The following is a 22,360-nucleotide window of genomic DNA, read 5'->3' as shown; positions in this document are numbered from 1 at the left end:
TTCGTAATGATGCTTTCTAAGGCTCACTTGACTTCACATTCCGGGATGTTTGGCTCTAGATGAGTGATCACACCATCGTGATTATCTGGGTCATGAAGATCTTGTTTGTACAGTTCTTCTGTGTATTCTTGCCACCTCTTCTTAATATCTTCTGCCTCTGTTAGGTCCATAACATTTCTGTCCTTTATTGAGCCCATCTTTGCATGAAATGTTCCCTTGGTATTTCTCATTTTCCTGAAGAGATATCTAATCTTTCCCATTCTATTGCTTTCCTCTATTTCTTAGCACTGATCACTGAGGAAGGCTTTCTTATCTCTCCTTGCTATTCTTTGCATTCAAATGGGTATATCTTTCCTTTTCTCCTTTGCCTTTCACTTCTCTTCTTTTGACAGCTGTTTGTAAGGCCTCCTCAGACAACCATTTTGCCTTTTTGCATTTCTTTTTCTTGGGGATGGTCTTGATCCCTGTCTCCTGTACAATGTCACGAACCTCCATCCATAGTTCATCAGGCACTCTGTCTATCAGATCTAATCCTTTGAATCTATTTGTCACTTCCGCTGTATAATTGTAAGGGATTTGATTTAGGTCATACCTGAATGGTCTAGTGGTTTTCCCTACTTTCTTCAATTTAAGTCTGAATTTGGCTCGGAGTTCATGATCCGAGCCACAGTCAGCTCCCGGTCTTGTTTTTGCTGACTGTATAGAGCTTCTCCATCTTTGGCTGCAAAGAATATAATCAATCTGATTTCGGTGTTGGCCATCTGGGGATGTCCATGTGTAGAGTCTTCTCTTGTGTTGTTGGAAGAGGGTGTTTTCTATGACTAGTGCATTCTCTTGGCAAAACTATATTAGCTTTTGCCCTGCTTCATTCTGTACTCCAAGGTCACATTTGCCTGTTACTCCAGGTATTTCTTGACTTCCTACTTTTGCATTCCAGTCCCCTATAATGAAAAGGACATATTTTGAGGGTGTTAGTTCTAAAAGGTCTTGTAGGTCTTCATAGAACCATTCAACTTCGGCTTCTTCAGCATTACTGGTCAGGGCATAGGCTTGGATTATTGTAATATTGAATGATTTGCCTTGGAAATGAACAGAGATCATTCTGTTGTTTTTGAGATTACATCCAAGTACTGCATTTTGGATTGTTTTGTTGACTATGATGACTACTTCAATTCTTTTAAGGGATTCTTGCCTGTAGTAGTAGATATAATGGTCATCTGAGTTAAATTCACCCATTCCTGTCCATTTTCATTCACTGATTCCTAAAATGTCGATGTTCACTCTTCTCATCTCCTGCTTGACCACTTCCAATTTGCCTTGATTCATGGACCTAACATTCCAGGTTCCTATGCAATATTGCTCTTTACAGCATCAGACTTTACTAAATGTTATTCTAAATGTTTGTGTCAGTTTTTATGCCCCACTCTATCTAAGTCAGACAGGAATTTACACTTTTCCATGGATGTCACTTCTCGGGGATCCTATAGTAAATAACAAAAACATTTCCTACTAAGCCAGAATCCTGCTCCTGCTAAGTCGCTTCAGTCGTGTCCGACTCTGTGCGACCCCATAGATGGCAGCCAGGCTCCCCTTTCCCTGGGATTTTCCAGGCAAGAACACTGGAGTGGGGTGCCATTGCCTTCTCCAAAACCAGAATCCTAGAAAATAGTATTTCCATAAAGCACAGGAAAACCTTCAGTTCAGTTCAGTTCAGTTGCTCAGTTGTGTCCGACTCTCCGCGACCTCATGAATCACAGCACGCCAGGCCTCCCTGTCCATCACCAACTCCCGGAGTTCACTCGAACTCATGTCCATCAAGTCCCTGATGCCATCCAGCCATCTCATTCTCTGTCGTCCCCTTCTCCTCCCGCCCCCAACCTTTCCCAGCATCAGAGTCTTTTCCAGTGAGTCAACTCGTCACATGAGGTGGCCAAAGTATTGCAGTTTCAGCTTTAGCATTAGTCCTTCCAATGAACACCCAGAATTGATCTCCAAGGTTGGCTTGAAGCTCAACATTCAGAAAACAAAGATTATGGCATCTGGTCCCATCACTTCATGGGAAATAGATGGAAAAACAGTGGAAACGGTGTCAGACTTTATTTTTTGGGGCTCCAAAATCACTGCAGATGCTGAAATTAAAAGACGTTTACTCCTTGGAAGGAAAGTTATGACCAACCTTAATAGTATATTAAAAAGCAGAGACATTACTTTGCCAACAAAGGTCCGTCTAGTCAAGGAAAACCTTAGGACAACAAAAATTCCAAACAGGAAATATTGAACTCATAACATACTCTGAGTCCGTGACAATTGATCCAGTGATTGCTATAGCATCATCAAAAAGTCAGTTGTTAGGGCTTCCCTGGTGGCTCTGTGGTAAAGAATCTGCCTGCCAATGCACGGACATGGGTTTGATCCCTCATCCAGGAAGATCCCACATGCCACAGAGCAACTAAGCCATGTACCACAGCTACTGAACCTGCGTTCTAGAATCCAGGTGTTGCAAATACTGAAGCCCATAAGCCTAGAGCCTGTGCTCCACAGCAAGCCACCAGAATGAGAAACTTGCACGTTGCAACTAGAGAGTAGCCCCCTCTCTCCACAACCAGAGAAAAGTCCATGCAGCAGTGAAGATCCGGGACAGCCATAAATAAACAAATGTTTTAGAAAATTGGCTGTCAATATGTTGAGTGTAATCTTATTCTTACCCCCTAGAAAGAATAGCCAAAAAAGAACTGGTGTTAGGAAATTCAGTATATAATTGAGAATAATTGATTGGATTTAGCATAATGTGAGTTCTTTATTCAGATGTATTTAGTTTACATCCAACTTTGCCATTACCAAAGGCTATTTATGTCTAATTAGAAGAGATCTTGTTTGATATTTCCATACTCCAATTTTTCTTATATAATTTTTCCTTCTAAATCACAAGAAAATTGGTATTGTGGTAGACTCCACTTGGATGCATCCTCCATCCAATCTCAACTCCCTCTCTGTAATTCTATATCAGCTTTCTGTTGGTCTGGTAATCATTAACCATAAACACAGTGGTCTAAAACAACACAAATTTATTATCTTACAGTTCTGGAGGTCAGATGTCTGACATGAGTCTCACTGAGTTAAAATAAGGGTGTCAATAGACTGCATCCCTTTCTGGAGGCTCCAAGCAAGACTCTTTCCTTGTATTTTTGAGCTTTTCCAGGTTGCCTATGTTCCTTGGCTTCTGGTCTCCTCCCACCTTCAGATCCAGCAAGGGATCAAGTCTTTTTCACATCTCTCTGCTCTGACTTCTCCTACCTCCCACTTGCACTCTTAAAAGCCCATGGGATTACATCAAACTCACCTATTTTAAAATCAGCTGAGTAGGAATCTTCAATCTGTCTTCTACCTTAATTACTCTTTGCCCTGTAACACAGTACATTAACAGGTTCTAGAGATTAGGGCATGGACATCTTTGAGGGCCATAACTGTTGCCTTCTACAAAACCAAGGCTATCCCGCTTCTTTTTTCCGGTTACCTTAGATATTGATGCCTAACAGTGTGAGCCAAGCCTTCTCAAGAGAGATTGTGTAGGACATGCTTATGATATCAAGGAGAGTTTATGACAGCAAATTATATCTTCCTAATGTAAATTCTAGAAATGTCAACTATCATTGAAATAACAATCATTGCTGAAACGTACAAGAATATATCATGGTTTTTCAACTATAAGAATCGTTACTTTAAAGCACATAGGAATATTTTATATATTATTGAGGGCTTTCCAGGTGGTGCTGGTGGTAAAGAACCCAACTGCCAATGCAGGACAAAAGAGATGTGGGTTCGATATCTGGGTCAGGAAGATCCCCCAGAGGAGGGCATGGCCACCCACTTCAGTATACTTGCCTGGAAAATCCCATGGACAGGGGAGCTTGGTGGTCTATAGTCCAGAGGGTCACAAAGAGTCAGACATGACTAAAGCAACTTGGCATGCACTCACCAGCAGTGATGACATAAATAGGGGAATAGAGTAAAACAACATGAACTTTAATATAGGGAATCAAATTGGGGCAGAAATGAACATCCATTGTAATTGAATGTATTATAACCAATTAGTTTAAAAAATTAAAGAGAAAATCAATTAACAGTTGGATTAAAAAATCATCCAATGACCTCAATTATTCTGTATATTATTGATAAATTACATGCAGAGTCAATTCAAAGCATCATGCTTGATTATTGATAGATTCTTTGACTTACTGCAAACTCTCTGCAGGACCACTGCTTATTTTACATCTTCCCTTATCAGCAAAGTGTAGGATAGTAATTTTGATGTAGTTATCCATGTCTTGGTTTATTTTTTTGAACTGCTAAATAAAGATGAGCAAGATTAGTCTCTGCTCTCAACTTATAATAAACTGGTACAAAAACGATTCTGTCCATCTACGAGAAAATATTAGGATTATTTATTATCTATGATCTGATTCTTTATCCCCTTAAAGAACAGCCAGCATAGTCTAGTCTTGTATATAACAAGATATGGTAGGATGAAGGCAAGAGTTCTAAGGCCAGAGATGAACAAAGAATGAATTAGAAAATAATGAAACAAGAAAAAAGGCGTAGAAAGAAAAGAGGGCATCACCATTGTGAATAAATGAAAGAGAATGTTTATTCCCTTGGGATTTAAACAGTGGTTATATAGTGTCTACCTTCTTTCTTCACTAGGCATGACAATTAAAAATACCAGCATGAAATAGCACAATGTGGTATTATGGTATTATTCTTATAGAGAAATAGAAGAAAAAGTTAATGCCCACTTGAAAGTCAGCATCATGTCAAGCAACAGTGTTTTAGCTGATACTCCATTAGAAAAAGCCATCTATGTCTCCAAAAAGAAATATCCACTCAAAAGTGATGTGACAATTTTTAGATATTCCCATTGTCAAAGACACTTGGGAGGAAAAAACAAATAGTCACGAGCTGTGGGCACTAACTATATTTATATAAAGCACGGTGGTCTATATTCAGTGTCTCCTCCTCAATTTATTTTTGATGAAAGAGGAGAACTTTCTATCAAGACTGAATCATTTGTGTTTCCCCAATCATGCACAAGCTGGAATCAAGATTGCCGGGAGAAAAATCAATAACTTCAGATATGCAGATGATACCACCCTTATGGCAGAAAGTGAAGAGGAACTAAAAAGCCTCTTGAAAGTGAAAGAGGAGAGTGAAAAAGTTGGCTTAAAGCTCAACATTCAGAAAACAAAGATCATGGCATCTGGTCCCATCACTTCATAGGAAATAGATGGGGAAACAGTGGAAACAGTGTCAGACTTTATTTTTTTGGGCTCCAAAATCACTGCAGATGGTGATTGCAGCCATGAAATTAAAAGACGCTTACTCCTTGGAAGGAAAGTTAGGACCAACCTTGATAGTATATTAAAAAGCAGAGACGTTACTTTGCCAACAAAGGTCTGTCTAGTCGAGGCTATGGTTTTTCCAGTGGTCATGTATGGACATGAGAGTTAGACTGTGAAGAAAGCTGATCGCCGAAGAATGGATGCTTTTGAACTGTGGTGTTGGAGAAGACTCTTGAGAGTCCCTTGGACTGCAAGACAATCCAACCAGTCCATCCTAAAGGAGACCAGTCCTGGGTGTTCATTGGAAAGACTGATGATGAAGCTGAAAGTCCAGTATTTCGCCACTTGATGCAAGGAACTGAGTCATTAGAAGAGACCCTGATGCTGGGAAAGATTGAAGGCAGGAGGAGAAGGGGACGACAGAGGATGGGATGGTTGGATGGCATCACCGACTCGATGGACATGAGTTTGGGTAAGCCCCAGGAGTTGGTGATGGACAGGGAGGCCTGGCGTGCTGCAATTCATGGGGTCGCAAAGAGTCAGACATGATGAGCGACTGAACTGACTGAATCATGCCTTCTTTCATTCCCCTCCTATAACCTGGAATATCTTTCCCACTTTTTCTCCAGAACAATTCCTACTCCATCTTTAATTCTGAATTTAGACATCACTCTATCTGAGAAGCACTCCCTGGCACCACCTCTCCTGCACATCCCTATAATGGAATATAAGCATATATCACCACATACAGTACATTGTAATACAGATAACTGTTCACTTGTCTCCTTCACATGTTGTTGGCATGACTGTGTGCTTAGTCATGTCCGACTCTTTGTAACCCCATGGACTGCAGCCTGCCAGTCTCCCCTGTCCATGGAATTTTCTAGGCAAGAATACTGGAGCAGGTTGCCATGTCCTTCCCCAGGGGACCTTTCTGACCTAGCGATCAAACCCGTGTCTCTTGCATCCCCTGCACTGGCAGATGGATTCTTTTACCACCTCTCTCCTTCACCCCACTCCTTGAACCTGTCTCTCTGCTATTTGAAACCAAGGTCCCTACTGTTTTCCTCATTGTATTCTTAACGCCCGGCACACAGTGAGTAATCAGTAATTGTTAGTTGACTAAATAGGTCAATGGACAATAAACAAGTGAAGGATGAATGGGAGAGATGGAAGAAGTCTGGGAGAAAAGATGATTGACAATGGTTGAAAAAGTGAAAGTGTTAGTGTTCAGTCGTGTCTGATTCTGCGATCCCATGGACTGTAGCTTTCCAGGCTCCTCTGTCAATGGAATTCTCCAGGCAAGATTACTGAAGTGGGTTGCCATTCCCTTCTCCAGGGGATCTTCCTGACCCAGGGATTGAACCTGCGTCTCTTATGTCTCCTGCATTGACAGCCGATTCTCTACCACTGCGCCATCTACCATATAGGTTTTCTTGTCTATAAGAGAAGTGCCACTCCTCACCATCCGTGACTTATAAAAATATGTTTATCGACAGATGTTGACCATCCTCAGTATACCCCATTTTCAAAGAATAGCACAGACTATACAGTGCCCTCCTCTGTAATTCAAGGAAGATTCCACTCATTCACTAGCAAGCAACCAATGTGACTGTGTGAAAAAGAAACTCTGAGAGACAATTAAGTGGAGTAAGTACAGATATAATCTTTCCTGATTTTGATAGGGCATTCTGATTGTTTCACAAAACAAAGTTAAAGACATTTAGAAAAGTAGGCTTGGGGCCATGTTATATTAAAGAAATGAATGACTGATTTGGGGGTCACATTCAAAGGGCAATTACCAGTGATACATTATCAATTTGGAGAACACTTCCAAGTTGTGCTTCACAGGGATAATCCCTACATTTCTTATCTTTACTAATGTTTGAAATTTTTAAACATCGAATATATAAAGTTGTTTGTATTCTGTTAAAGATAGATTTCAAACGACTTTGATGAGATAGGCAAATTTCTTATACAATGAGGTGAAAATGAAGACAAAATGTGTATGCTTAGAAACTAAAATAAATCATTCATACGCAGAATAAAGCATAGTTGATAGGTAAACCTTAAGGACAAAACACCTGGGAGCGAGTCAAGACTAGATTTGATCACGAGCAGAATGAGTTAGTAATACAATGCCCTAAACCATTTGTTCTCAATGAGAGATGGTTTTATCACACAAGACGCATTTGGCAGTTTGTCTGGAGACATTTTTGACTGTCATGATTGAGGAGGGTGCTACTGGCATCTAGTGGATAGAAAACAGGGGAGCTACTACACATCCTACACACAGCAAAAGCTGTCCACACAGAGAACTGTCTGGTCCAAATTTTCAGTGGAACTGAAGCAGAGAAGCTAATAAGTAAAAACATTACGTGATATAAAGATGTATTAAAATGAATGACATTAGGAATTTAACATTCCCCTCAACAATATTCTGTACCAAATCCTTATCAGAATATTGGGTTCTGTGTAGGATGTTACCATTTAGAAAGTATAGCCTGTGAAGGATTGGAAATAGTATCATGATTGCCCATGTCTTGCACTTCTGCTGGTGCAAGGCACATTAGGCTGTTACTCTTGTCTTTCACCTATTAGAATATCGGGAAATAATTCATGTCTGTTTTGAAGCTCAGTTCTGTGTCTTGGGTTAGAATTAAGAAAATCTAAGATTCTTGAATAAAAAAATGCCCATCAGTACACTGTCTGATAAACAGACTGAAAAAGAAAACTGAATAAAATTTAAGTTGAATGTTTTAGAGAATTAAGCCGGTTCTCAACTATGCACTAAAAGAAAATCTCTAAAAGTTAAAACACATAGAAAAAATATCAAATATACTGAAAATATAAATACCACAAAATTCTAAGTGAATGAGCCAAAAGTCTTACATTACCAACATCAAACTATCCCAAAAGCTTAACATGTTTTAATAATATGCATTTTATAGTTAGAAATGTGGTTTTTTTAAAAAAAATGAAGAATGAGGGATTCCAGAGCAAAAGAAACAAATCACTTTAGAGTAGACAACGGTTAGAAAAGGGATAAGGTGCTGGAAATGAAGTTAAAAGTGATCATTTTAAAAAGTGGGAAACGACAAGCAAGTTTTTGTGGTGAGAAAGGTTTATTTTCTTGAAGCCACATTGAACAAAATGACACAGTGGAACCGTTTTGTGTGGTCCTGTTCATATTTCCATTGGATAGGCACTGTGCTGATTCTACTACATGTTTTGCAGCCAAATATGACAAAATGTGACTTTGTATAAAATATTGTTTATTGTTTAAATTTCAAAACAAGAATTACATTCAGAGTTAGAACTGCGTACTAGTTAACATTATAATCCACACCCTAAGAATGTATGGCCATAGCTTCTTCAGTCTAAACATTTTCTAAATTTTCTTTAAGGGAAAAGTTGAACTTAATATATTATTTAATTCATTAACCTGCTCAATATGACAAATGCACTAAATTCTAGTTTGATGCTACATCATTCAAAAACTAAAACAGCGTCATTTTTATCATTGTCATTAATATGAGTTGGAAATGAAGAAAAATGTAAGAAGCCTTCAGATAAGTCTTTTTTATGTCATAGCCAGTGGTTTGAACCTCTTCCACAACAAAATCTTTTCCCAGAGATATCAACACAAAATTAATAATCTTCCTTTGAGTTTTCTTACCTAGTCAGTGGGGCAAGTGTCAACTCTTGAATAATTAGGAATTAACCACAGTTGACATTTTCTAAATCAATGCCTTTCTCAATTCCAAAAAACTCCCTGCTTTATCTCTTCATATACAGGAATTTCTAGTTCCCTCTATTCCTCCCATATTTTCTGGAGCTCCTCATGAAGCAAACATCTGATCTCCTCATTTTAACTTTTAATTTAAAACTATATTAATTCTAAATTAGAATTCATCTTTCAACCCCTCTTTCTTACTCTTTTCTTCTTGCCTTTTCTCCCGTTTTCCCCCTGTGCTGCATTATTGTTACCTTCTCAGATCAGTCTTTCAGTTCACGAACTCTTTCTTCAGTTGGGTCTGGCATACAGTTGAATATATCCATTGAATCTTGTATTTTGAATATCTATATTTTTCATTGCTAGGAGCTCTGTTATTTTTCAAATCTACCTTTTCTGATTGATAATATCTTTTTTACATTTTGTGTTCCTCCTTTTATGCCCTTAATTATTTAATTTTCCTTAAAGTATTAGTTGATGATTCTTTTTTCATTTTCTTACCATTTAAATCATGGAAAAAACAAAATTCCAGTCAATTTGTGGATTTTATTGATGTGGGACATTGCCCCCTCACTTCAAATACAAACCTATGCTGAACAAAATAGTACAACCAAACAAAATTGAATAACTGAATTATAAATTTTTAACAGAAAATATGCAGGTGCTAGAAATGAAGAAGGAACTTGAAGAGTGGTGTTATGGGTTGAATTGTGCCTTCCCCAAAACTCATACACTGAAGTCCTAACCTACACTACCTGAAAATATGATCTGATTTGGAATTAGTTTCACTGAAAATGCAATTATTTGAGTTAGGATAAGGTCATAATGGGAGTAGGGCAAGCCCCTAATCCAATATGGCTGATATCTTTATAAAACAAAGAAGTTTAGACACAGATACACACATGTAAAAAACATCATGTGAAGATGAAGGCAGAGGTTAGGGTGATGTTCTTACACACTAAAGAACATCAAAGATAGCTAATAAAGCACCAGAAGCTGGGTGAGAAGCATGAAACAGATTTTCTTTCCGGGCCCTTAGAAGGAACTAAGCCTGCTGACACCTTGATCTCAGACTTCTAACCTCTAGAACTACAAGACAATAAATTTCATTGTTTAAGTCACTCAGTCTGGGGTACTATGTTACAGCAGCCCTATCAAACTAATGAAAGTGGTAAGCTGAAGCCAAAAAAAAGAAAAAATGAGGTTCACTAAGTAATGAGGACCAGTGATAAGCCTTACTATCTAAGAGCTAGAGTGTCAAACCTGGGAAAGAAAAGGAATTCAAGGCTAGACCTTTATCCCAGGAGGTAAAACAGAACTGCATACACAAGGTCAGGGGTCCAAGAGTGCTTATGGTAACTAAAAAAAAAAAAGACTAGACAAAATCTACTAACTGAGCTGTGGAAATAAAGTGTATCTACCTAGAGCTCTGGGCAGAAAAAGAGTCTACATGTAAGATCTTATCATGTACGAATGGAGACAATCTTACTTGCTTCTTTCAAATGGATGTCTTTTATTTCTTTGTCTTGACTAATTGCTCTTGATAGAACTTTCAGTACTACATTGAATTGTTTTTGCTCAGTTGCTAAGTCATGTCCAACTCTTTGGGACCCAATGGACTGTAGCACTCCAGGCTTCCCTGTCCTTTACCATTTCCCGGAGTTTGCTCAAACTCACGTCCATTGAGTTGATGATGTCATCCAACCATCTCATCCTCTGTCACCCCCTCCTCCTCCTGCCGTCAATCTTTCCTAACATCATGGTCTTTTCCAATGAGTCAGCTCTACGCATCAGGTGGCCAAAGTATTGGAGCATCAGTTTCAGCATCAGTCCTTCCAATGACTATTCAGGGTCAATTTCATTTAGGATTGACTGGTTGGATCTCCTTGCAGTCCAAGGGACTCTCAAGAATCTTCTCCAGCTCTATAGTTCAAAAGCATCAATTCTTCAGTGCTCAGCCTTCTTTATGGGCCAACTCTCACATCCGTACATGACTACTAGAAAAACCATAGCTTTGACTTTTGACTATTTGGATCTTTGTCAGCAAAGTGATGTCTGCTTTTCAGACATTGAACAGACGTAGCAAAAGAAAGAATGCTTACCTTTTTCCTGATCTTAGAGGAAAAGCATCCAGCCTTTCATGATTGAGAATGATGTTTGCTGTGGGTTTTTTCATGTATTTATATTATTTTTATTATGTTTTTCGGGCAGTCTCCTTTTGTTCCTAGTTTGTTGAATGGTTTCATCATGAAAGGCTGTTGAATTTTGTCAGTTGCTTTTTCTGCATCAATTGAGATGATCATATGGATTTTTTCCCGCTTCTGTTAATGTGGTATATTACATTGATTTTCATATGTTAAATTATTCTTGTACTCCAGAAATAATCCCACTTGGTGACAGTGTATAATCATTTTAATATATTATTGAATTCATTTTCTTAGTATTTTGTTGACAATTTTTGCATCAGCATTCATAAGATATTGGTCTACTTTCTTTTTTTTTTGTAGTTTCTTTTTCTGGCTTTGTTATCAGGGTAATGGTAGCTTCATAGAATGAATTACAAAGTATTTCCTTCTCATCAATTTTTGGAAAAGTTTGAGGATTGATATTAATTCTTATTTAAATGTTTGGTAGAATTCACCTGTGTAGTCACCAACTCCAGGGATTCCCTTGTTAGGAAATTTTTGATTAATGATTCAATTTCATTACTAGTTATAGGTCTATTCATATTTTCTAATCCTCCATGATTCTGTCTTGATAGGTTTTGTGTTTCTAAGAATTTGTTCATTTCATTTAAATTATCTAATTTGTTGGCATACAATCACTTGCAGTACTCTCTTATAGTGCTTTTAATTCTAATAAAGTCATTAGCAATGTTCCCACTTTCAATTCTGATTTTAGTAATTTGACTCTTCTCTCTTATTTTCTTAGTCAGTCTAGCTAACAATTTGTACATTTTGTCGATCATTTTGACGAACAAACTTTTTATTTTGTTTTAATTAGAACATTTATTGAAACATTTTATTTGAATGTATCACACCCATTTTCATATTTTCATACCCATTTCCATACTATAGATAACTTTTTGTTTTGTTGATTTTCTTTATTGCTTTTCTATTCTCGATTTCATTTATCTCTGCTCTACTTTTTATTATTTCCTTCCTTCTTCTAACTTTGGATTTAGTTTATTCTTCTTTTTCTAATTTCATAAGTTGTAAAATTAAGTTTATTTGATTTACAATTTTTTGGGGTTTTTAATGTAAGTGTTTATAACCATAAATTTCCCCCTTAGCACTGTTTTCACAGCATCCCATAAATGGTATGCTGTACTTTCATTTTGATTTGTCTCTGTCTTAGTGAGCTTGGGATGTTGTAACAGAAAAATCAGTGATTTGGTGGCTTAACCAAAAAAAATTTATTTTCTCACAGTTATGGGGAGTGATCAAGTGCCTACAGAGTTGGTGTCTGGTAAGAACTTTCCCTTTGGGTTTTATCCTTACTACGTGCTAACATGAACTCTTCTTATGCATGTGGAGAGAGGGAGAGAGACATAGAAAGAGACAGGAAGAACTCTCTGATATCTCTTTTTATAAGGCACTAAAAAAATAGCAAGGAGAGATAAGAAAGCCTTCCTCAGTGATCAATGCAAAGAAGTAGAGGAAAACAACAGACTAGGAAAAACAAGAGATCTCTTCAAGAAAATTAGAGATTCCAAGGGAACATTTCATGCAAAGATGGGCTCGATAAAGGACAGAAATGGTATGGACCTAACAGAAGCAGAAGAGATTAAGAACAGGTGGCAAGAATACACAGAAGAACTGTACAAAAAAGATCGTCATGACAAAGATAGTCACGATAATGTGATCACTGACCTAGAGCCAGACATCTTGGAATGTGAAGTCAAGTGGGCCTTAGAAAGCATCACTACGAACAAAGCTAGTGGAGGTGATGGAATTCCAATTGAGCTATTTCAAGTCTTGGAAGATGATGCTGTGAAAGTGCTGCACTCAATATGCCAGCAAATTTGGAAAACTCAGCAGTGGCCACAGGACTGGAAAAGGTCAGTCTTCATTCCAATCCCAAAGAAAGGCAATGCCAAAGAATGCTCAAACTATCGCACAATTGCAGTCATCTCACACGCTAGTAAAGTCATGCTCAAAATTCTTCAAGCCAGGATTCAGCAATATGTGAACCGTGAACTCAAAGATGTTCAAGCAGGTTTTAGAAAAGGCAGAGGCACCAGAGATCAAATTGCCAACATCCGCTGGATCATGGAGAAAGCAAGAGAGTTCCAGAAAAACATCTATTTCTGCTTCATTGACTATGCCAAAGTCTTTGACTGTGTGGATCACAACAAACTGTGGAAAATTCTGAAAGAGATGGGAATACCAGACCACCTGACCTGCCTCTTGAGAAACCTGTATGCAGGTCAGGAAGCAACCGTCAGAACTGTACATGGAACAACAGACTGGTTCCAAATAGGAAAAGGAGTACATCAAGGCTGTATATTGTCACCTTGCTTATTTAACTTATATGCAGAGTACATCATGAGGAACGCTGGGCTGGAAGAAGCACAAGCTGGAATCAAGATTGCCTGGAGAAATATCAATAACCTCAAATATGCAGATGACACCACCCTTATGGCAGAAAGTGAAGAGGAACTCAAAAGTCTCTTGATGAAAGTGAAAGAGGAGAGTGAAAAGGTTGGCTTGAAGCTCAACATTCAGAAAACAAAGATCATGGCATCTGGTCCCATCACTTCATGGGAAATAGATGGAAAAACAGTGCAAACAGTGTCAGACTTTATTTTTTTGGGCTCCAAAATCACTGCAGATGCTGATTGCAGCCATGAAATTAAAAGACGCTTACTCCTTGGAAGGAAAGTTATGACCAACCTTGATAGTATATTAAAAAGCAGAGACATTACTTTGCCAACCAAGGTCCGTCTAGTCAAGGCTATGGTTTTTCGTGGTCATGTATGGATGTGAGAGTTGGACCGTGAAGAAAGCTGATCGCCGAAGAATTGATGCTTTTGAACTGTGGTGTTGGAGAAGACTCTTGAGAGTCCCTTGTACTGCAAGGAGATCCAACCAGTCCATTCTAAGGGAGATCAATCCTGGGTGTTCATTGGAAGGACTGATGCTAAAGCTGAAACTCCAATACTTTGGCCACCTCATGCGACGAGTTGACTCACTGGAAAAGACTCTGATGCTGGGAAGGGTTGGGGGTGGGAGGAGAAAGGGACGACTGAGAATGAGATGGCTGGATGGCATCACCGACTCGATGGACATGAGTTTGAGTGAACTCTGGGAGTTGGTGATGGACAGGGAGGCCTGGCGTGCTGTGATTCATGGGGTTGCAAAGAGTCGGACATGACTGAGCGACTAACTGAACTAATTCTATTGGATCAGGACACTGCCTTCTTACCTCATTTAACTTTAGTTCTTCCCTAGAGGCCCCATCTCCAAATACAGTCACACCATGGTTAGGGCTTCAACATATGAATTTTGAGAGGACATAAACCTTAAGCCCATAACATTATGTCCTCAAAATTCATGTCCTTCTCACATGCAAAATACATTTATTCCATTTCAACAGCCCCAAAAGTCTTAACACCAGATTCTCAAGTTTAAAGTCTAAAGCCTTATCTGAAAATTATCTAAATCATATATGGGTGAAACTCCAGGTACAATTTGTACTGAGGCAAAATTCCTGTCCAGCTGTAAACCAGACAGGTCATGTTCCTCCAAAATAAAACTGGTGGGACAGGCATACAATAGACATTCTCATTCCAAAAGAGAAAAACTGGAAGGAAGTAAGGGGTGATGGCTCCCAAGCAAGTTCAAAATCTAGCAAGGCAAATTACATTAGATCTTAAGGCAAAGGATGGGATGGGGAGGGAGGTGAGAGGGGGGTTCAAAATGAGGAACACATGTACACCCAGGGCAGATTCATGTCAATGTATGGCAAAACTAATACAATAATGTAAAGTTTAAAAAAAAAGAAAGGAAAAAAAAAGGCCCAGTTATAACCCTATTCTGTGTGATGCTCTGCCTTCTGGACCCACTGTGATGGTTGTCCCACCTTCTGGACTCACTGGGGCAGTGGCCCCAACTCCACACCTCTACTGGGCAAGAGTCATGCCCCTTCAGTTCTTCCAGGAAGGAACTTGTCCCCACAGCTCTGCTGGGAAGAGGCTGTCTGGCCCATTGAAACTGAGGCCCTGACTCTGATGATCTCTGAATTACCTTCTGAACCATTCTTCCCTTTTCTTGAAGAACAGCACATGTTCACAGGCAAATAGCCATACTGTCCTTTCCTATAAAATCCAAAAATTCCAAAAGCCTTCCTTCATTTAGTTCACCCCTGTCCCCTTCCATTCAAACTGGTAGTGTTTCTGCTCTTATAATCCCATAATCTTTTCATTGAGTTACAGTCTAACCACACTCTTGGTGTTCTCTTTACAACGTGCTTTCTTGTTTTTTTCAATATGAAAAGGTTAAGAATTTTCCAAATCTCTAAATTCTGGTTCTTGTTCGTTTAACAGTCCCTTCTTTAATTCATAGCTTTCCTCTAGCATTTTACTGTAAGCGGTCAAGAGGCCCTGGTTTCACTTTCAAGATTATGCTTAGAAATCTCCTCAGCTAAATATCCTATTTCATCATTCACAACTTCCATGTTCCACAAAATACTAGAACACAAGTCAGTCAACTTCTTAGCCATTTTATAACAAGAATCGCCTTTCTTCCAATTTCCAATAACCTGTTTTTCATTTCCATCTGAGATCTCCCTAGAATGACCTTTAACGTCTATATTTCATCAACATTCTCTTTATGATTATTTACGTATTCCCTAAGAGGGTGGAGGTTCTCCTCTTTGCTTTAAGATTCCTCAGCAGAACACCTCTAACATCAATATTTCTACCAGCAGACCCTTCATGGCAGTTGAGCTTATTTCTTTTTAGCATGTATCCCCAAATCTTCCAGCCTCTACCCTTTACCCAGTTCCAAAGCCACTTCTATATTTTCAGGTATTTTTTTTTTTACAGCAGCACCTACTTCATGGTACCAAAATCTGTCTGCTAGGGCAGCTGTAACAAAATATCACAAACTCTGTGACTCAAATAACAATAACTTTATTTTCTCACAGTTCTGGAAGCTGGAAGGATCAAAGTGAGAGCTCTGTTCCTAGTTTACGGATGGTCACCTTCTCAGCACGTCTTCACATGGCCTTTCTCTGGTGAGTGAAGAAAGAGAGGAAGATAGAACTCTCTAGTGTTTCTTCTTATAAGGATACTAATTCTATCAGATCAAGGCCCCATACTTACTACATCATTTAACCATAATTACTTCCTAAGAGTGTCATCTCAAAATACAGACACATTGGCGGTTGAATTTTCAATATATGGATTTGAGGGGGAAACAAACATTCAGTCTATAATAGTCTCTAAAACAAACACACATACACAAAATGTGATTCATTCAGTCTTATCCAACTCTTTGTAACTCCACAGACTGAAGCCCACCAGGGTCCTCTGTTCATGGAATTCTCCAGGCAAGAATACTGGAGTGGGGGAGGGGGGTTCAGAAAGGGGGACACACATACACCCGAGGCTGATTCATGTCGATGTATGGCAAAAACCACCACAATATTGTAATTACCCTCCAATTAAAATAATTAATTTAAAAGAAAAAAGAAAAAATATTATAATACTGCATAATATATTATTATCAATACAAATTGTACCAAAATTTATCATCGTTAAAAAAAAAGAATACTGGAGTGGGTTGTCATTTGCTTCTCCAGGGGATCTTCTTGTCCCAGTGATTGAACCCAAGTCTCCTGCATTGCAGGCAGATTCTTTACCATCTGAGCTACCAGGGAAACCCATAATAATAGTCTCTGCTGCTGCTGCTGCTAAGTCACTTCAGTCGTGTCCGACTCAGCACTTTCTAATTTCCCTTGTGACTATCTTCTTTAATCCATTAGTTGTTTAATTTCCACAAATTTGTGAATTTTTCAGTTTTTCTTGCTATTGATTTTTAACTTCATTATACTGTGGTCAGAGAAGATACTTCGCGTTGTTGTTGTTCAGTTGCCCAGTCATCTTCAATTCTTTGTGACTCCATGGACTGTAGCACACCAAACTTCCCTGTCCTTCACCATCTCCTGGAGTTTGCTCAAAGTCATGTCCATTGAGTCAGTGACGCCATCCAACCATCTCATTCTCTGTCGTGCTCTTCTCCTCCTGCGTTCAATCTTTCCCAGCATCAGGGTCTTTTCTAATGAGTCAGCTCTTCACATCAAGTGGCCAAAGTATTGGAGCTTCAGCTACAGTACCAGTCCTTCCAATGAATATTGAGGGTTAATTTCCTTTAGGATTGATTGATCTCTTGCAGTCCAAGGGACTCCCAAGAGTCTTCTCCAGCACCACAGTTTGAAGGCATCAGTTCTTCAGTGCTCAGCCTTTTTTATGGTCCAGCTCTCATGTCCATCCATGACTACTGGAAAAACCATAGCTTTGACTATGTGGACCTTTGTAGGCAAAATAATGTCTCTGCTTTTTAATATGCTATCTAGGTTTGCCACTGCTTTTCTGCCAAGGGAGCAAGTGTTTTTTAATTTCATGACTGCATTCACTGTCCACAGTGATTTTGGAACCCAAGAAAATAAAATCTGTCACTGTTTCCATTGTTTCCCCATCTATTTGCCATGAAGTGACGGGACCAGATCCCATGATCTTCGTTTTTTGAATGTTGAGCTGACTCATTAGAAAAGACCCTGATGCTGGGAAAGACTGAACGCAGGAGGAGAAGAGAACGACAGAGGATGAGATGGTTGGATGGTGTCACTGACTCAATGGACATGAGTTTGAGCAAACTCCAGGAGATGGTGAAGGACAGGGAAGTTTGGTGTGCTACAGTCCATGGCTTTTCACTCTCCTCTTTCACCTTCATCAGGAGGCTCTTTAATTCCTCTTCACACCATAGGGTGGTGTCATCTGCATGTCTAAGGTTATTGATATTTCTCCCCTCAACCTCCACTCCAACTTGTCGTTTGTCCAGCCTGGCATTTTGTGTGATGTACTCTGCATATAAGTTCAATAAGCAGGGTGACAATATACAGCCTTGTATTCTTTTCCCAGTTTTCAACCAGTGCATCGTTCCATGTCTGGTTCTAACTGTTGCTTCTTGATCTGCATATAGGTTTCTCAGGAGGCAGGTAAAGTGGTCTTATATTCCCATTTCTTTAAGAATTTTCCAGTTTGTTATGATCCACCCAGTCAAAGGCTTTAGCGTAGTCAATGAAGCAGAAGCAAAGGTTTTTCTGGAATTCTCTTGCTTTTTTTTGATCCATTGGATGTTGGTAATTTGATCTCTGGTTTCTCTGCCTTTTCTAAATCCAGCTTGAACATCTGGAAGTTCTTGGTTCACATACTATTGAAGCCTAGCTTGAAGGATTTTGAGCATTACTTTGCTAACATGTCAAATGAGTGCAAGATAATTGTATTATATCTTCATCTTTAGATCTATTGAGATTTCATTTGTGATGTAACATATGTCTATTCTGGAGAACACTCATCTCAAATTCACCTGACAAGAATGTGCATTTCATTGTTAATTTATTTAAATAGAGTATTTCATTGTTATTAAATAGAGTATCCTGTATTACACCTATTATTATGGTTTACTGCATTGTTCCAGTCCCCTATTTCCTTAGTGTCTGGTTGTTCTATACATTATTGAGAGTTAAATATCTTTGGCCACCTGATGGCAATGAGCCAACTCATTGGAAAAGACCCTGTTGATGCGCAAGATTGAAGGCAAAAGGAGAAGGGGGTGGCAGAGAATGAGATAGTTAGATGGCATCACTGACTCAATGGACATGAATTTGAGCAAAATCCAGGAGATAGTGGAGGACAGAGTAGCCTGGCATGCTGCAGTCTATGAGGTTGCAAAGAGTCAGACACGACTTAGTGACTGAAAAACAACATTGTTGTCTCCAACTATTATTGTAGAAAATGTCTCTCTTCAATTCTGTCAATTTTTGCCTCATATATTTTGATGGTCCATTATTAGGTGCATAAGCATTTATAATGGTAATATCTTATCAATGTTCTGAATCTTTTATTAATATACAATGTCTTCATTTGTCTTTTGTACCTTTTTGGTTGAAAGTCAATTTTGTCTAATATTAATATATCCACCCCTGCTAAATTTTGATTAGTATTTGCATGGAATAACTTTTTCCATTCTTTTATTTTCAACCTATTTGTGTCTTTGGATCTAAAATGAGTCTTTTGTAGACAGCAGTTAGTTGGCTCTGTTTATTAACACATCCTTCCAATCTCCGTCTTTTGATTGGAGAGTTTAATTAATCAATTTACATTTAAAGTCTTTGTTGATAAGAGGGACTCACTTCTGTCATTTTGCTATTTGTTTTCTATATGCTCTATAGCTTTCTTGTCCTTCATTTCCTGCATTACAGTCTCTTTTGTAAAAATTTAGCTAATTTTTCCATAGTGAAATGCTTTCATTCTTTTATAATTTCCTTTTGTGAATATTCTATAGCTATTTTCTTTGTGAATATTCTATAGCTATTTTCTTTGTGGTTATCATGATACTTACATTTGATATCCTAAAGTTATAACACTCGAATTTGAATTCATACTGACTTAACTCCAAAAACATTAAAAAACTCTGCTCATTTATAGCTATGTCCCCACTTCTTTCAGTTATTGGTGTCGCAAAATTTTATCTTCGTATATTGTGTGTCCAAAACTTATAGTTTGTTTTTTGAATGCATTAGCCTCTTGAAATTATGTAGAAAACAAAATGTGAGGTTACAGACAAAAGTTACAACACTTTTACACCACGAAATTTAAAAATTATATTAGCCTCTTAAATCATGAGGAAAATAAAAAATAAAAGGAATCATAGACTATTATTTCAGTAATACTAACTTTGATAAATATCCATATGCTTACCTTTACTAAGATCTCTGTTTCTTCATAAAGTTTCAAGCTATTGTCTAGTATCTTTTTGTTTCAACATGCAGGACTCCCTTTAGGATTTCTTGCAAGGCAGGTCTCGTGGTAAAGAAATAGCTCAGATTTTGGGAATGTCTTAATTTCTCCTTCACTTTTCAAGGACAGTTTTGCTGGATATAGGATTCTTGGTTGACAGATTCTTTCTTTTAACACTTGAATATATACACCCATTGCCTTCCTGCCTCCAATTTTTCTGATAATAAAACTGCTGATAATCTTATTGAGGACACTTTGCATGTTACCATTTGCTTTCTTCTTGTTGAATTTAAGATTCTCTTTGACTTCTGACTGTTTCTTAAAATGTATATATCAGTGTGAACCTCTTTCAATCCATGCTACTTGAATTTCATCAACCTTAGATGTTTATCTTCTTTCACCAAATTTTTGAGATTTCTGGCCTTTATTTCTTCAAATAAGCTCTCCTTCACTTTCACTCTTCTCCTTGTTGTGCTCCCACAATGTGTAAGTTGCTCCACATGATGATGTTCCACAGGTCCCTTAGGATCTGCTCACTTTTCTTGAACTATCTTATTTTTTTCTGTTCCTCAGACTTGATAAATCCCATTTTCCTATTTTCAAATTTGCCGACTCTTCCTTCCACCTGTTCAAATATGACTTTGAATTCCTCCAGTGAATTATTCATTTCGGTTACTGTACTTTTCAACTCTAGAATTTCTTTTGGGCATCTTTTAAAATTTTCTCTTTATTGGCATTTCTGTTTTGTTCATACATTGTTCTTATGACTTTGCCCACATCTTTCTTTAGTTCTTTGAGTATTTTTACAACAGTTGTTTTAAAATCTTTGTCCAGTATGTCTTTCTTGTCTATCTCAATGATAGTTTCTATTTATTTCTTTCCTTTGCTTAGCCAGTACTTCCCTATTTTCTTTATATTTCTTGAGATTTTATTTTGTTGAAAATGGTTATTTGAATCTAATAATGTGGTATCTTAGAAATCTCAAAATTAGATTCTCCTCCTTTCTAAAGGGTCTGCTTGTTTTCGTTTTCGTCTTATTTTGATTGTTTTTAAGCTTGCCCTGAAGTGTAAACTTAGTCTTTGCAGGGCTCTTCTGAGCCTGTGCCTTTTCCTAAGCATGTGTAATGACTTTCTAATTTCCTCTGGATATGCAGTTGCTTTTGAATGTCCTTTTCTTCTATGTGTGACTTCAAAAGAGGAAAAAGAGAAAAATGAAGGAGGGTAAAAAAAGAAAGGATCTCATTACCTGCAACTCATTACCTTCCCTGGAATTCACCTGAACTCATTACCAACTCATTACCTTCCTTGGAATTCACTTGAACCAGAGGCAGAAAGGCTTTCAATATTGGAGGGAGGTGGTACAAATAATAGTTGGTCACCTCTGTGTCTGAACTTCCATGATCAGGCAATCAGAAGAAGCAATCAGAACACATATTCAATATTTAGAGTACAGAGTCCTCAATGCCTACCTTTGCTCTTGCAAACTGCATTCAAGTTGCTCCAAGATCAAGTACACAGCTGTCTACCTTAGCTGGGGCTTTGGAGAGGGAGGAGCTGCTACAGTGCTAACAGTTGAAATCAATTAAAATTAACTGCAAATTATTGTCCAAGCCTTTCCCTGGAAGCTGCAAGCTTTCTATAGACTCCAGATTACAAAATACTTGCATCTCCTAGTGCGGTTGTTTCCTAGGTGAGAGGACAGATCTCTGGTGCTTTTTGCTCTGCCATCTTCCCAGAATCCCCCTCCTCAGATAAATATTTTTTAAAAAAACAGAGTCTGCAAATATCAACATTGCTGTAACTGAGGTGTTTTCTTTCTTTTAAAGTAAAAAAAGAAAAAAGTTAACATGACCACCTGTTTTTACTTGGAAGAAACTCTAGAGTGCAAATGTATTTATATGGAATAGTGCTTCATGACATCATCAAAAAACCATGATCTGACTTCACGTGATTCCTATAAACATATAAATATTATTCCTAATGATGCCAAGGTTCTGTGATTCAAAACGTGGAGTGAAAGGGGAGAGAAATGAGATCTTTACGAAAAACTTACATGCATATGAAATCTGGACTCTGAGAGAGCTGACGTTCATGCTATACCTTGGAACACAAAGAGAATGTGATTTATTCACTCGCTCGCTTACTCATTCTTTCAGGGGATATTTATTGCATGCCGTTATGTCCCGAGCACTGTCCCAGCAATAAAAATACAACAGTGAACAAAAAGACAAAGTCCATTTTGCATAAATCTTACATTCTGAT

Source organism: Moschus berezovskii, chromosome 19 (assembly GCF_049115385.1).
Source record: "Moschus berezovskii isolate FMDL1 chromosome 19, NW_MosBer_1.0, whole genome shotgun sequence".
Lineage (NCBI taxonomy): Eukaryota > Metazoa > Chordata > Mammalia > Artiodactyla > Moschidae > Moschus > Moschus berezovskii.
This window is presented reverse-complemented; position numbering follows the sequence as displayed.